Source organism: Dermacentor variabilis, chromosome 9 (assembly GCF_050947875.1).
Source record: "Dermacentor variabilis isolate Ectoservices chromosome 9, ASM5094787v1, whole genome shotgun sequence".
Lineage (NCBI taxonomy): Eukaryota > Metazoa > Arthropoda > Arachnida > Ixodida > Ixodidae > Dermacentor > Dermacentor variabilis.
Genome location: NC_134576.1, coordinates 71,815,653 through 71,831,099, shown reverse-complemented (window position 1 = coordinate 71,831,099; position 15,447 = coordinate 71,815,653).

The window sequence follows — 15,447 nt, the reverse complement described above, 5'->3', positions numbered from 1 at the left end:
GGAACTGGCTGCACCAAATGTCTTTTTTTGGCGTTTTATGAGAGCTCAGACACCTCGCAAATGGACGGTGTTCTGTGATGCTAAATGTGCGGGCACTAAAATGCTTTTTTTCCAAATTGCCCTGCTACCTGCTGGTGCTGTAAGTCGCCGAACTTCATCACAGTACACAGCATAGCGGATACTTCGTCACTTTTAAGTGGGTGCCTGGTCATATGTTGTGATTGGCAAGGAATTCGCCGGAGGGGAGGCAAGTTTGGCATTCTCTATTTCGGATCAAGTGCATATTTTCTACTCGTGACCTGACACTAACTAATCGATGCACTCATGCAGGACCTTAAAAGCACATACCGAGCGTATGCTGACATCCACATACGCCTACATGTGATGCACCGAGATGGTAAGTTCCTTCGCCCTCGAAGGTCATGCGCCTCAAGCCGTCATTTCTACACAGCATTTGGCGGGGCGTTGCTCTCACCCGCCGTTACACATGCCTTGTCGGCCAATCGAACAGCCTCAATTGTGGACTCTGTCAGACGCCTGAAACGCGGGAAGACGTATTATCTGACTGTCCAGCATATATGCTGTAGCGTCCGCTTTTGGGTAATTCCCTAGGCGCCGTTGGCAGGAAACCACTGTCGCAGGACCCTATTATCGGCACATGCCCTTATAGCCCATCAATGTGGACTACGAAAGCACTGTTGAAGTTCCTGCATTACACGGAACGCGACGAGCGGCGATGGTATACAGCATCCGTATGTTGTACATAAACACTCACCACTTGTCCTCATCGTCATCCATCTCTATACTTTCACTCCCCGTCCACCTTGCCGAGTGCAGTGTAGCAGAATAGAGCACCAGTGAAAGCCCAGCTCTCCGTCTTTAGTGTCAATAAAATATCCCTATATCTTATGACGGCTGCATGATTTGTCTATTTTTGCCATTATTCCCTCCTGACAAAAATGCGCCTTGATAAACTGTGTTATATTCTGCGATCTTAGTGGTCTGCCCACAAAGCAAAGTCCATTCCTCGTTGGTAGCAGCTCCCGCTGCGTAGAAGCCCGGTGACATTGTGCGGCCTGCGTGATCAGTCCATGTCGAAGATGTTTTAACGTTTCGACACTGCAGTAAAAATTTTATCGTTGTTTTACCGTGCGCCAAAGGATATAGAAATACGTAAAGTTCGCGCGTATAACCCTTAGTCGCGGAAGATGTCACGATCCTTGTTTCTTTCGCTTGCCTGTCCAAATTACGTATGCATAGCCCATCCATCGGCGCGTCCCAAACTCGCGCCAACGTCCCCAGGTGAAGTTATGCCGCCGCCGTCATACGAACGCCGTTGTCTTGCGGCTGTCGTTATACGCAACTCCTCGCCTTGAACAAACTTGCTGCTGCACCTGGTAACCGCTGGCCGAATCTCAAGCTACAATACATAGCCGGCTACCTGCTGAATGCCATTCCCACACTGCTTCGGATCTACACAATTTTTTTCCCTCTTTAGTGACGTACCAAGCCACTCAACGCAGAAGATTAGCTAACGAAGGTAAATACACAAGATACCCAAAACTCCGACTCTGCTTTCCTTCTACACAATGACACATCCTCAAGTTATACACTGTGAGCCAACAAAATGGAGTGGTGCTGCAGATGCAATCCTATAACATGTAGCCGGGCTTGCACTACTTTCACTTGCGGTTTTCGACGCAGTATTGCTGCGGTAACTTTGCAATACTGAAAATATTTAAAGCATTAGCGAAGAAGTTATCTTTGGCGTATGACCTCTGGCCTAGCTTTGATAGCTTAGACAAGCCAAAATGTACTACGCAAGTTGTAGCTCCTCCGCTCTGTCGCTCTCACCGCACCAGTTGCTCCGCCGCTTGCACAACTCTTTACATCAGTTAACGACATTAATGTTTGATGGTTATTATGGTATCGCACTTACAGGCATATATATATATATATATATATATATATATATATATATATATATATATATATATATATATATATATATGTCTGAGGGATCTATTCACCACGCAAATCATGGCACCTGCACTCAAGCGTTTTTTCATGACGGAAAGCTCATGAGCGTCGTGGAGTTGCTGGAGTTAAGCGGACATGAGTTTCTGCCAACGGGTACAACGGGTTTACTTCCTCCCACGTTGTGGTTCATGAGGCACCCCCTTATTCAGACACGTGCCTTAATTGGAAGCCCTTGCTTGTTTTGGTCAAGAAGACTCGCTGTGGTGGTGTGCACGTTAAGGAAACCCAGGTGGTCTAAATTATTCCTCAGTTACCCAAAAAACCATGCCTCATAATCATATTGTGATTTGGGCACGTAGAAGCCTGGAATTTGATTAACTTGGTCAATATAACGGCAGTCCAGAACGCGCCAAGGAAAAGGCAATGAGCATCTGTAGCACGTTCACGCCGGGCATTACCTCTACCAAGTCTAGCATGCTTTTCAATTTAAGGCGCATTTCCGAATACGAGAGCAAATGTATGAACGAGTTATCAAAAGTATTGAGTTATATTGTGTTGTGTTAGTGCGTTTGAGTGAGGCAACACTCGGGTATCGCTAGCGACTAGGTGAGCTAGTTGAAGCATGCCTTGGGAGGAAACAGCTCAAGAAAAAAAATTCGCTGACTCAGCTTATTCTGTGTTCGGTTTTTAGCGCTGTTTGTTCCAAAAACCGGTATCTCTCCACACACACAAATCTTATCAGCGTTCTGGGTGACTGGTCAGCGTACTCAAGAACAGTTCATCGGCGTTTAGAACGAAAAGAGGCAGTAGGTGGCGACGACGTACTCCTTGTAAACTTCAGTGCCTGCTGTGATAATGCACTCTGCAATGCTCGTTTACAAGTTATCTACGCGACCTCCACCTTGCAACCACTTGGAGATCAGCAGGCTGTTGCTTGGAGCGCGTTTGCGTATAGAGCTCTTTGCCTTTCGATATTGCCATAAATGCAGAAAACATTTCTAATCATGTCTTTCACTTTTCGATACATTGATTTTAATCTTAACTATGCTTTGTCTCATACTAGTTAGTTTTTGCCAAAAGATGTTATAAAAGAAAAAAAATCTCAGCTCTAACACAAATGACGAAGAAACAAGAACACGACGCAAGCTCTAACAAGTCCGTTCCTCTTTCTTCTTCGCCTGCTTTAGCGATGAGTTTTATTTGAAGCCATGAATTCAATCCGACTAGCTGAAATTTCAGTCCTAATTCTTGGGTAGTTAGGCTCCTGTGCATCATTGTTTCTGGTCTCATGAATAAAATAAATAATCGCGTTAAATAATGGGATCAGCCACTAGCACAAAACCCCAATGCTCTGCTGTTACTAAAAATTGCCGATCCGAAGTTGTAATTTTATTTAGCGAGGAGGAAACTGTGCGGTTTAGAGTCTTCTTTTCAAGGTAGTGTATCTGTCTGCACAGTTAGCCCACATGCACGCATTGAGACAACGTTGGCGATATGTGAAATATAAGAAAAAAGGAAGTACCCTGGAAGAGAACAATATCCGGAACTACATGTTTTCATGTTCCTCGGAGCTGTTTAAGCTGTACGGTCGCATAAACCGTCAATGTGTGTAGGCGCGTTTCCACTGCTTTGGCAGTTTGAATATCACCAAGTAACTCAAACACGGTGTAGCTTTTTGGAATTGTTGGTGCATGACTTGAATAGCAATCAATGGCGCGCAGAGGCCGAGACAGTAAAAATTCAGACACACACGAACAGTACGAGCGCTAACTTCCAACACATTTCAAGTCGACATTTCAATTTCGACAATTTCACTTCAAACAACATTTGTTGGAAGTTGGCGCTCGTAATGTTCGTGTGTGTCTGAATTTTACTGTCTCGTCCTCCGCGCGGTATTCATTGCTACAAAAATTACATGCGGTGTGTCTTTGTAGCGCGTGTAGAGTCTACTTTTTCAGTAATTTCTGCCCACCGATATGTGTATCTCCATTAAAGAACTTTAGAGCAGCGGATCCCATGAGGGAAAATATTTGTTGTTGTTATTTTTTCAATTTTTTTTATTGAACTGCAGAAGTAATACGGTAAACCTGCCGCAACTGGCAGCTGTATTCTTAACTTCCGCATTACGCGTTCATTGCCTTAGCAATAAACCTACTGCAGCCGAGGATCGTCCCGTCCACGTCTTGGGTATTTGTGTATGCACATAAGATTGGCGCGGGAGGTGCTAGCCTGGGTCGTTCACGGTCAAAGCGGCTTGTGCACGTGCGCAAATACCTAAGAAAACGAATGGAAGGATTGTTCGTCGCCGCAGTTTTATTACATGCAATACACCCCGTGTAATGCGGCAGTTGCAGGTTAGGCTCCCAGCTGCGGCAGGCTATCATCTCGTCCACTTTCACTTTATTTTACCACACAATACCAGCATTTTAATTACACTTGACCATTAACTTTCCCAATGCTTTGTTCAGCTGCAATGTCTGCTTCATCACACGGCTGTGACAAAGAATCGATCCCCCTAGAATTCTTTATTTTTCACGACGTGCAGCAGGACCATTTTACGCTAACATCCCGTCGCTCCTCAATCCCCCCCCCCCTCTCATCTCCGCCTCATTTTTCCTCCTCTCGCGTACCTCTCCCTCTCTCGCATTCGATAAAAGGGGATTTTCGGTGTAGGGTTGCGAAGCCCCGGCGTCCAAAGCTATAGACTGCGACACGCACTGCACCACAGCGCATAGTTGTTGTCACCGGGTGCGCGACAGGGGTGGCCGACATACAGCAGGACAGAAGGTGGTCGGTATTGCGGGTGAGGGGAAGCGACGGTGGCGCGGGGTGGCTGCCGAAGGGGGAGGCCAACCAGGAGGGGCGCTAAGAACGTATATACTGGTGGGACAGGATCGCGGAGACGCAAGAGGCAAAGTGATCTACGTTGCGTAGAACCCCGCCGTGGTTCATTTATAACCCATAGGTGTGAAAAAGCCTGTCACTCGACAAAGCCCGCTCCGAAGTGCCGGGAGCTGCTGTACATTCGAGCGCGCTTGAAGTGTACGCAGGCTAATAATACGTCGTTTTGTTGTGTTCTGACCGTGGCTGCTTTTTCCCGCTCGCTCTCTTTAGGCTGCCTTATTAAGCCTCTCCAAAGTTGGCGGCCAAGTAGCACTTTCCCATACTATTACTGAAATGCTGGTTATGGTAGCCTAGTCGATCACCTGGCATACTGTCATACTGTAGGTACTGGCTGGTCATACGGGCACACATAGTGATCGCATAAACGCGCAAACGACACATGAAATCGCAGATCATGCTTTGCACAATAAATTTATTCACAGAGATTCATTACGCCTTGCAGACCTTAGTGACACAAGTGACAGAACTGACAAAAGGACGTGCACGATAAATTTTTCATTTGCTACCACCGACTTTGTCTGCTGATAGGGCTGGGGTAACGAGTGCTCGGGCGACCGTCCAGGCTGTTTCCGCAGTTTCGCAACATTTCAATTAAGAAGAAACCTTCTATCGAGCGCCGATCGTCGTCCTGCATAGTTTGTACTCCTCACCTACCTCCTGTAGTCACTGTAATGTGTGAAGGAACCATGAACAAAGTATTAATTTATTCATTTGTCGCGACACTTCATTTCATGTCGCATCATAGCTGCTCGCTTGCTAAAACAGCATGCATACGAAAACATCTGCTAATATTATCGCTGACATCGTAGCAACCCCACTACCATGTGCCTTACTTTGACAACATTATGTACACGAAAGAAACAATTACTTGACCATATATGCGTCGCGTACATAGATGGCGCAGTTGTCGCGTCCCGCACGACACAATCGTAGCAATATCTGATCTCTTGCTCGGCATTCAGTTAGTGATAGGACGTCAGTACGCTTGTCGGGTCGAGCGGGAGTAGCGTTTGTGAGAGCTCAGTCATCTATGGAGCGTATAATGTTTCAAACTAAAGCCTGTGCTCATCGGGAGCTTGAAGAGTGAAAAGTGTGCAATTTATTTCGAAAATTTGACGGTTGCTTGACTTTGGTGCCCCCGCGTTTCTCATATGGAGTCCAGAAAGGGCTTGCATAGACTCGGGAAGCAAGGCACAGGAGGAGGAGAAGCAAAAGAAGTAAGAAAGGTAGGCAGATCAACCAGATGCACGTCCAGTTTGCTACCCTACACTGCGGAGGGGTTTAAGGGAAGAAAAGAGAGGGAGGGAGGGAGGGAAGAAGGTACTATTAGTGTGAATACGTGCGGTTGTCCATAACTTCACGCCTATAATTTGTCAGTGAGGTCAGTCGATTTCATGAAACCTAGCACTGCCCGCGTGGATTTGTAAGCCTGCAACACAGCCGGCCATAGCGCGATAATCTTAGTCTCGGAAAATGGTCTGCTATCTAATCGGTTTAACACCCTCCGACGAACGTCGCGTGCGATCTCACAGAGATGACAAAACATGACACGTGCTCGATCGTCTCTTCACATATGCACGAGTTACAAATCGGTGTGTCGGACTTTCCAATAAGGACTGAGTAGGCTTTCGTAAAAGCCACCGCTAACCGGCGGCAGTACAGAAAAGTTACACCACGGTGGGAGAAGTTCGACGGAATCTGCAGCTTCAATATAGGATCCAGCCGGTGGAGACGGCAGTTGGGGAAATTCGGGTTCTTTCACAAAGTTTCAGTCTTGGTTTGAGCAAGTAGAGGAAGACCCCTCGCAGCATCTGTTCTTGATAAGGGTATAGGAAGTATCAGGGCTTCTTTATGGGCTAACCTGGAGGCATCGTCAGCAAGGTCATTTCCGACAGTGCCGCAGTGCCCCGGAAGCCATTGGAAGACGATGTCATGTACGTTTATAAGGGCTTGATGGAGAACCTCTCTGGTCTCAAACACAATATGGTCATTAGTCTTGCGTCGTAAGGTTGGCTGCAGACTCGGAAGGGCTGCCTTGGAGTCACAGAAAACGACCCACTTTCGAAGTTTGGCTTGTCCGATGTAATTAGCAGCGCATATGGAGCGGTAGGTTCTGCTGCCGTAGAGGTCGATATATGGGGCACTTTGAACGCAATTGTGACTTGTAAGACCGGAACGATAACAGCGCCTTGGAACGGGTGGCTGAGACTTATCCATCGGTGTAAATGCATGTTCTTTGTTCATATGCCTCGTTCAGTAATGACAGTGTGAACTAACATGGAGCCACTGTTGAATGACAGGTCTTGTTCGTACTTCCCGGAATCGTGAGGCGTATTCGTGGTTGTCGTGGGAACCACAGGGGTAACAGTGGTCTTGCTAATGTTGTAAAGCCCGATGGAAGGTAGCCTTGATTAGTCGCAAGTTTGGAAAATGTGGCTTGAGGTCTTTGTGCTGGCAAAGCAGCAATATAGAGACTGGGTACGCGCCACAGATGTCGAATGTGTGCTCTAAGGCTATCAAGTGTTATATATGTTTGAACCAAGTAGTCTCTACCAATCATGATTGCTGCGTCAGCCGAGGCGCGTCGTGGCAGTCCCAGACATGTCCGTAGACCTTTGACCTTGCAGACAGACGTTCGAGGTTACGAATATCTGTTTTACAAACATAGTGATGCGAACTCGGGCCCACCTCTTCTGACAGGGACGCTCCCGCTACGAATCGAGATCGAGCACGATTGCAAGAACGTCCAGAGAAATAAAAAAAACACACAACTGACTTTTCAATTATTCACTTTATGGCCCATTTTAAGATTAGGGAAATTAAAGCCCGGAAGCAGTGAAATCATGTTTCTTTAATAGGGATAGAAAAAATATTGCTAATTTCCGAATATCTTGTCTTCAATTGCGCCACCAAATAAAGATTGAAAAGGGGGGGGGGCGGTTACGGCTATCACTTTCCCAGAAGCACCATAAACAATTCAAGATTATCTCAACCACATCGCCAATGCATATTTTAGCAGAACTTTCAAGTGGATATCGCGGAAATTGCGCCAGTCCCACGATTTCTGTTAAACAGGTGTCTCTTCACATGCTACATCGCTTCCATTTCCCAAGGGTAATTATATGTCCTTAGGTGAATAGTTATGAAACTAATCAGTCAATATTTTTTATGCGCCTGCTGATTATCGTGATAGGTCGCGCAAGCAACGCTGACCTCTTGAAGTAATGAACGCGCACCTAAACAGAACGAAAAATTCCACCATGTGATTGCGTAATATATACAGCATATATAAATTTGAACTAATAAAAAACAAGACAGAAATGCAGTCATGAGTGTATTTTTTATACAGTCGGCATTGACAGTATTGCACCTAAGGCTGTGTGCTGTGCATGTGCGGTACGTAGAGCCGGTACTTCCCTCGCTGAATTGCCCATTAGGACAGACAAATGTGTTGGAACTCCAGCGTAGCAACAACTTGATTCAGGATAAGACCAGCGTGCTATGGAACTGTCTATTCTCAACTAATTTATATTGTCACTCCTCTGCAAATGTCAGGTCAACGCCGTTGTGGCCGATGCCTAAAACGTTTCTCCGAGAAATTTGCAGTCCTCAGCGCGATCTCTGACGCCCGGGCCGAATAATCCCGTTGACGTTGGCACGTATTCCATTTGTTTCCTTTTTTCTTTGTCTCGCTTTGCTTTTAGTTGCGAGCGGAGGCTTCTCTCCCGCATTCTCCAAGGGGGCAGGCAAGAGGAATTCTATGGCTTCCCGGACCGGGAGTCCCCTCAGGGCTCGACACGGCGCGATCGATGGGGAATGCGGCTGGAAGCGAGGGTCGCAGCGCCGCCGACGACAGCGCTGGCGTGACGGTCGCCTCTCCGCTGCTGTTGCGCCGCTACGGCTGCCGCGTTCGCCGTGGGAATGGGGAAGGCGAATAGGGAACGTGGAAGGCTATTAGGGAATTGGGAAGGGGGGAAGTCGGCGAGGGGAGCGTGTTCGATCGATAAAGTCGCGGTACGGCTTCAATGGTCGCCCTCGGCACGGCTCTGCAGTGGCGACAGTGGCAAGAAATTCAAAGATGACATGACCCCGTGAGAGAAGTCGTTAGAGTGTTCCCGGTATTATTGTCTCTATGCTTGAGAATAAGCGTAACCACCTGTGCCTCTTGGGGCTGCTGTAGTGCGCAGTCGTGGGAATGGGGAAAGGGAACATCGTATACCTCTTGAAGCAAACGTTACCCATCGAGTGCGAGATCCAGTATGAATCGTTAATATGCGGCATGTAACTTAATACTTTTAGGCAGGACATGCGTGTTTAGCCACTGCGGTATTTTCAAAGCAGTTTAAGAGTATACTTTTCCTATTGCGCTGGAGGGGTCTAGCAACCTTTGATGAAAACGATTTGGAATTGCATTATTGTGCCTATCCGAAAAATATGCAATGCAAACGGAGAGTTACTAAACAGTAAAGGTGGTGGAAGTACATGGCAGCTTATCGTGCGCTCGTAGTTTTATTTTGTGCTATCGTTGCAATCGATCTCTTACGTTTGTTGCGCCAAGACCAATGTACGTCATTCACTTTCATTTCGCACTGCCCCAAACACCCTCTTGCGAGGCTTAAACTTAGATGGGAGAGCTAAACGAAGTAAATTTTGACCGACAAATGAGCAAAGGAGCCCTAATAAACCAAGGAGAGGTAGAGTAAAATAAGAGCTAACATACCTGCACAGAGCAAAATATAATGGCAACAGTGTCCGACCCGGGTAGTAGTTATTTACGAGTAAATGAAAAAAAAATAGCAATGAAGAAAAGAGAGATTTCACAAAAAATTCCAATAACAATGAAACACTGCAGCATCGACAAACAGTTCAAGTGCCAACTATCCTGCATAGATTATTCTTAAAAAAATGCTTCATTGTGTACACGTGCTTCGCAGAAGGGCATTAAATTTGACAGGATCAATTTCAGTGACTACGTTTGATGATGGGTAATCGCAATTTGATGTTTTTCGTGAAATGAAACCACGAGTCCACTGGCGCTAGCGACACGTGACAACCTTTACTTAGCATGTGTGATCCGGCAATGAAGAGCGGGGGGGGGGGGGGAGGAGGGGCAACGTCAGGAAAATAATATTGACGGGCTTTACCAACGGCTTTTTACGTTTTTTTTTAATGGGAAGGAGTTAAAATAAAGTTTATAATATAGTGATAGGTGGCTAACCTGACGGCGGTCTGATAGGTCCACCAGACTCACTACAGCAGCTTGGTGGCTACGCATTGCGCCGCTGAAGAGAAGGCCGCGGGTGCGATCCCCGTGGTGGCGGCCATACTTCGAGGAAGGCGAACTGCTACTGTGTTGGTGTATTTAGACTTAGGTGCTCAATACAGAACCGCAGATGGTCAACATTCATCTAGAGTACTGCACTACGACATGCTTCATAATCATATCGTGGTTTCGGCCCGTAATAAGCTGGAAATTTTTTCATTCTTTTTCGGCTCCTCTGCTCGGGCGCACCTTATTCGTGCGGCTACGTTGGAGTAACGCGAGTACTCAGAGAAGATTAATCCAGCAGCACGCGTCGGCAAGGCTTCAATGCCGTCAGCGAAATGTGGTGCGGGAGATTCCAAATAATTGGCGAAAAAATGCTTGATCATCGACAGAATTATTTCTTTACGTAGCTGTATTTCGCCCGTGAGCAGATACTTGTTTTATATCACGCATGAGTAGTTCAAATGAGCTGTGAGCAGAAGTTAGGGTCTCTTCAACGTCGATTCAAATAGTTCATCTCGAAGTGAACATCGAGATACGTTTTAGTTAAAACATCCTAAACTCATCTTTTATATACGAAAGGAGATCGTGTGTCTGATAGGTATAAGAAGTCCGTATTTCGAGGGCGTGTTCAGTTGAAAACAAAACTTTTTTCATGTAGTTCTTGTATCTGTGGCAGAGTAAATGGTGGTTTTTTTTCTGTAAGTAAATTGTGGTTCATTGCTAAAAAATAAAAAAAGTAAAGAGAACGATAACATCCGCTATTGTCTCCAGGAGGACGAGATGCTGAACCAGGGGAGGCATTGGACAGGTAGCTGGAGTGAATACCCGTCACTTTTGATTTCATTTTGCTGATCTGTCGTGTTGTCCGTCTCACCTGAGCGTGTATGTGAACACCTGGATAAGGACTGATCAATTTTTTTTCTAGACGCATACAACAAAACGCAATAGACCACTGAGGTTTAACAAACGCGCAAATGTTGATTTTAGGGTTGACGCACCCGCGGTTAGCTAAAATAGCGAAGCCGGTTGCGACAGCATAACACAGAGGATAACCTGCTGCAACAATAATTAAAGTGCCAGTAGCAGTAGGCCTAAGTGCTGCGCAATTGCAATACAGCAGTAGATTTCAGTATTCCCCTATAGACGTCAGACTCTGAAGTTTTGCAAGACAGGTCGCGGGATCGAATCCCGGCCACGGCGGCCGCATTTCGATGGGGGCGAAATGCGAAGACACCCGTGTGCTTAGATTTAGGTGCACGTTAAAGAACCCCAGGTGGTCAAAATTTCCGGAGTCCTCCACTACGGCGTGCCTCATAATCAGAAAGTGGTTTTGGCACGTAAAACCCCAAACATTAAAATTAATTATTATTAGTTTTGCAAGGCACGTAGCTCCACCTGCCGGTACGAAGAGGCAGTAATTGAGTAGTGCGGAGCCCGACTCCCTATGTAGCTAGCGACTGCGAAACAACGATTTAACTAGATTTTGGTCCATATTGCGAATGTTTTGCGCATTTAACACCCAGACTCAGAGAGCTATGAATTTCTCCGCTAGTCGAACGTACCGCGGAACAAGTTTGTATAGGTGTTCTGTGGCCGAACTGCCATAAAGCGCTTGCTGGCTCACTCGTCAGACTCATGGTGGAAGCGACGGCATCCTCGATAGCTGCGCGCGCTACGAAGAAACGCCGCAGTCGACGCTACACTTGTGTTGTAAATTGCCTTGAACGTGAAGGACTGAATAACAACGTTCAGTTTTGCCGATTTCCATCGCGATCGTATGAAGAAGAAAGGCGAGAGTGCTGGATACGGGCCGTTCAATGTGTTGGGTAATCAAATTATTTGCATTCCCCACAACACAGTGGCTCGCATGAGAAAGCGCGATAATGTTGTTCTGCTGTAATTGTGTTGCGTAGCCCTGATGGAGGACCGTGGCAACCAAGCGAAAACTCAAGAATCTGCTGCCGCCACTTCGTTGGCAACAGAAAAAACGACGTTGCGAACCATCCTGCGTATGCGCCATCGATATTTTCCGTCCGCTTCCGCTTGACTCAACAAGTGGAATGGAGAGGTTTGGCTGGTCCAGTTAACCAAACATTCGTTCGTTTATGAATTCAAAATCATGTTTTAGAGCATCGCTGTATCGCGAGCTCATTTCTAGTTTCGGTATTTTGTACGTCCTGCGCCGATACAACAAGCACGTTTAGCAATGTACCGAGCCTGCTCGACTGCGTTTTTCAAATGTCAGCAATAAAGTTGCTGTAGTAGCACCGGATGAGTAATTGCGAAGTAACGCACGTGTGTGAAAAAAATTGTCGCGTTTGTTAACATTTACTTGTGCGCGTGTGTTGCTTGAAGCGCGTGCGAAAAGTTCAAAGGTACTAAGCGATGCTGTAGATGCTGAGAGACTGAAAGAGGCGGTGCGCAGGCATCGTAGGAAGCTTACTTTCGTTATGTTCGCACGCTGGTTACTGCCTTCGAAAACGTTTTCTGTTTGCTGCCCTAAAGAAGGCTATGGAAGGATTTGCTCTCTGTAAATAATTGCGAGAAAAAAACATTACGATAAAAAGCAAAAAAATATAAGAGATACTTAAGTCTTGTGTTCAGGACATATTCATTATGAACCAATTTGAAATCCTTAGATTTTTATGCTGATATGCCTATAAACAAACCTGATGCTCTCTATACTTGCGAGTTGCAGCACGGCGAAATAACACCTGAGACTTCTTTTATATTGCACACGTACTTCGCCATATATTGCACACGTACTTCGCCCTGCTGAGCTTCCTTTCCGAGGCGTGGATGGGCGGAAGAAGCTTTCCAGGTCCAAAAGAAAGAGGAGGGTCCATTGTGGCCTCTGCAGCTTCGCTTGTGGACAGCTTTTCTTGCACCACTCAGTTCGTGCCAAGGCTGCGATGGGGGCGCTGGTGACGGAGTTTTCCGCAGCGCCACCTGGGCAGAGTCTGAGGTCTATTCCCTGAGTAACTTGTACATATACAAGACGCATGTACGTACGAGCTGCAGAACGAAATAAATGTTGTGTATGTTTTATCTGTAGTGGGCATAGTTGGTAAAGTGAAAATTTTACCGCTACACAAATTACCTGGTTGCATACTCTTCTTTTTTCTTAGTGCAATTTGTCCGTGTATGTTTTTTGAGGGCTAATTTCGTGGATGTCTACAATGCAACTAGTAAACGATCAGCCGTAGTGGCTCTGTGTACATGGCCTTTGGATGCTAAGCCCGAGATTCCTATTGAAGTAACGTCGAGGAGAGCAATCTTCAGATCGGCCCGGATCGCTGTATCTCTTGTTTATCACGCTTGGGGTGAACGTGAAAAAAAAATACCTGATACTCTTGGAATTGATAGGCAGCCCCAACATAGGTTGCGTGCAAGGTGAAGTAAAAGTCACTTTTTGAGCTAATCAAAACAAAAACAAAATAAACAGTTTAAATATTGCTAAGACACGGTGAGTGAATAATAATAGTTTTAAATACGTCTCCAATTTACGGTTTTATACTTACACCCTCTGACAGCGTGTTACATAGTAGCCTGCTGGAAGTAGACGCAAACTTACGCGTCCACCAAACTAGAGTTCATGCAGTACCTGTTACATAACGCGAAACCACAGGCAGCGTAGTGTGAAATAAATGTTCAAAAGCAAAAAAAATAAAGAAAAAGCAAGACGCAAGAAGTGAGGGAACACCCATACAAACATAAAGAAATAGCCTAATGTTCTAAGATAACTAGTGTGGTCTCGGTGAAACGCTTACCATAACACAAACGCTGAAAAGCTTGTCAACAAATTTTCTTTATTTTACGTTTCAGTTGTATAAACTAAACAGACAGGATAAATGATTACGTTGGCTCGTAGTGAAGAGGAATGCCCGGCGCTGCAGCCACATCGCCTGTCGTCCGAGCTGATATTGCCTGAGCTGCTCTAGTAGAGACACGCTGCCTGCTGCTCTCTTGTACTATATTCATAATAGATTCTGGTAGAGGTGCTGCGGTTTTCCCCCAAACTGGAATTACACACCCGAACTCTGCCATCCGTCATGCCTGGCGACCCCAGCCCGACATCCCCACCGGTTACTCCAGCCATCGTATGTCCCGGTGCCTAGCGTCAGCGGAATCCTGATATCTTCAGCGGCACCGATGACAAAGACGTTGAAGATTGGCTGGAATCGTATGAACGTGCCAGCAACACCAACGAATGCGACGATCCCCTCAAGTACGACAACGCGATGTTCTATTTATCGGGCGTCGCCAAGCTGGGATTCAAAAACCACGAAGCTGATCTCCCCACGTGAGCTAGCTTCAAAACCAGCATCGCAGAAGTTTTCGGTGGCCATGGCGAGCGCACACTTCGTGCTGAACAACGCCTCCGAAGCCGATCCCAGCAAACTGGTGGAACGTTCGCAAGCTACATAGAGGACATGGCAACCTCTGCCGGCGTGTCAACCCGACGATGGTGGAGGAGGACAATGTACGTCACATCATGAAGGACATTTCCGACGAATCCTTTCATATGCTGCTGTCCAAAAAACCAGGCACTGTTTCTCAGGTCGTTCAGCGTTGCCAGAGTTTCGACGAGCTCTGCAGACAACGTCTTCTCACGCGGCGCCCCCCTGCGTCCGACAAAACCCTCGCGAGCATGCCCGCGGCTCCTGAGATGGGCTCCTTGCTTGGCCAGGTAAAGTGGTTCGTCAGTGCTGAGGTCGCTCGTCAGCTTTCGCTGCTATCCTCAGCCACGCCACCACCTTCGCCGGCCAAGCTTCGCCAGGTGATCCATGAGCAAGTCTGAGCAGCTCTCCCTCCAGCCCGCGAGTCTTCGCCGTTGCCAAATCTTGTTGCTTTTCTCCAGGTTGACTGTACCTCACCGTCCTTTGTGCCATTCCCATCAGTCTTGCCACTGCGTCCAGCTCCTCCCTTCATTCAGCCGCGGTACCCACACAGCAGTGGACAATGGCTCACTCCTGACAACCTGCCAATATGTTTGTGTGTCGTCTACCTGTCCACGTTGCACGATTTTGTCATCGCCGCGCAACATCCTATCGCCGTAGCTTCGACACCAAATTATACGTTCCCCATACCCGTCATCCCTATACGTCATCTCATCCCTCGTCCCTATACGCCGGAACGGGCAAACTAATCGTCGCAGTTCCAGAGGCAAGAGCTGTGTCACCCACGAACAGACCAAGGCCTCTCCCTTCTCCGACTAATGTTTTTGATGTATATGTGGACGGCGTCGCTGCCCTTGCCCTCGCTGACAATGGTGTCGCAGTTTCAGTCATTAC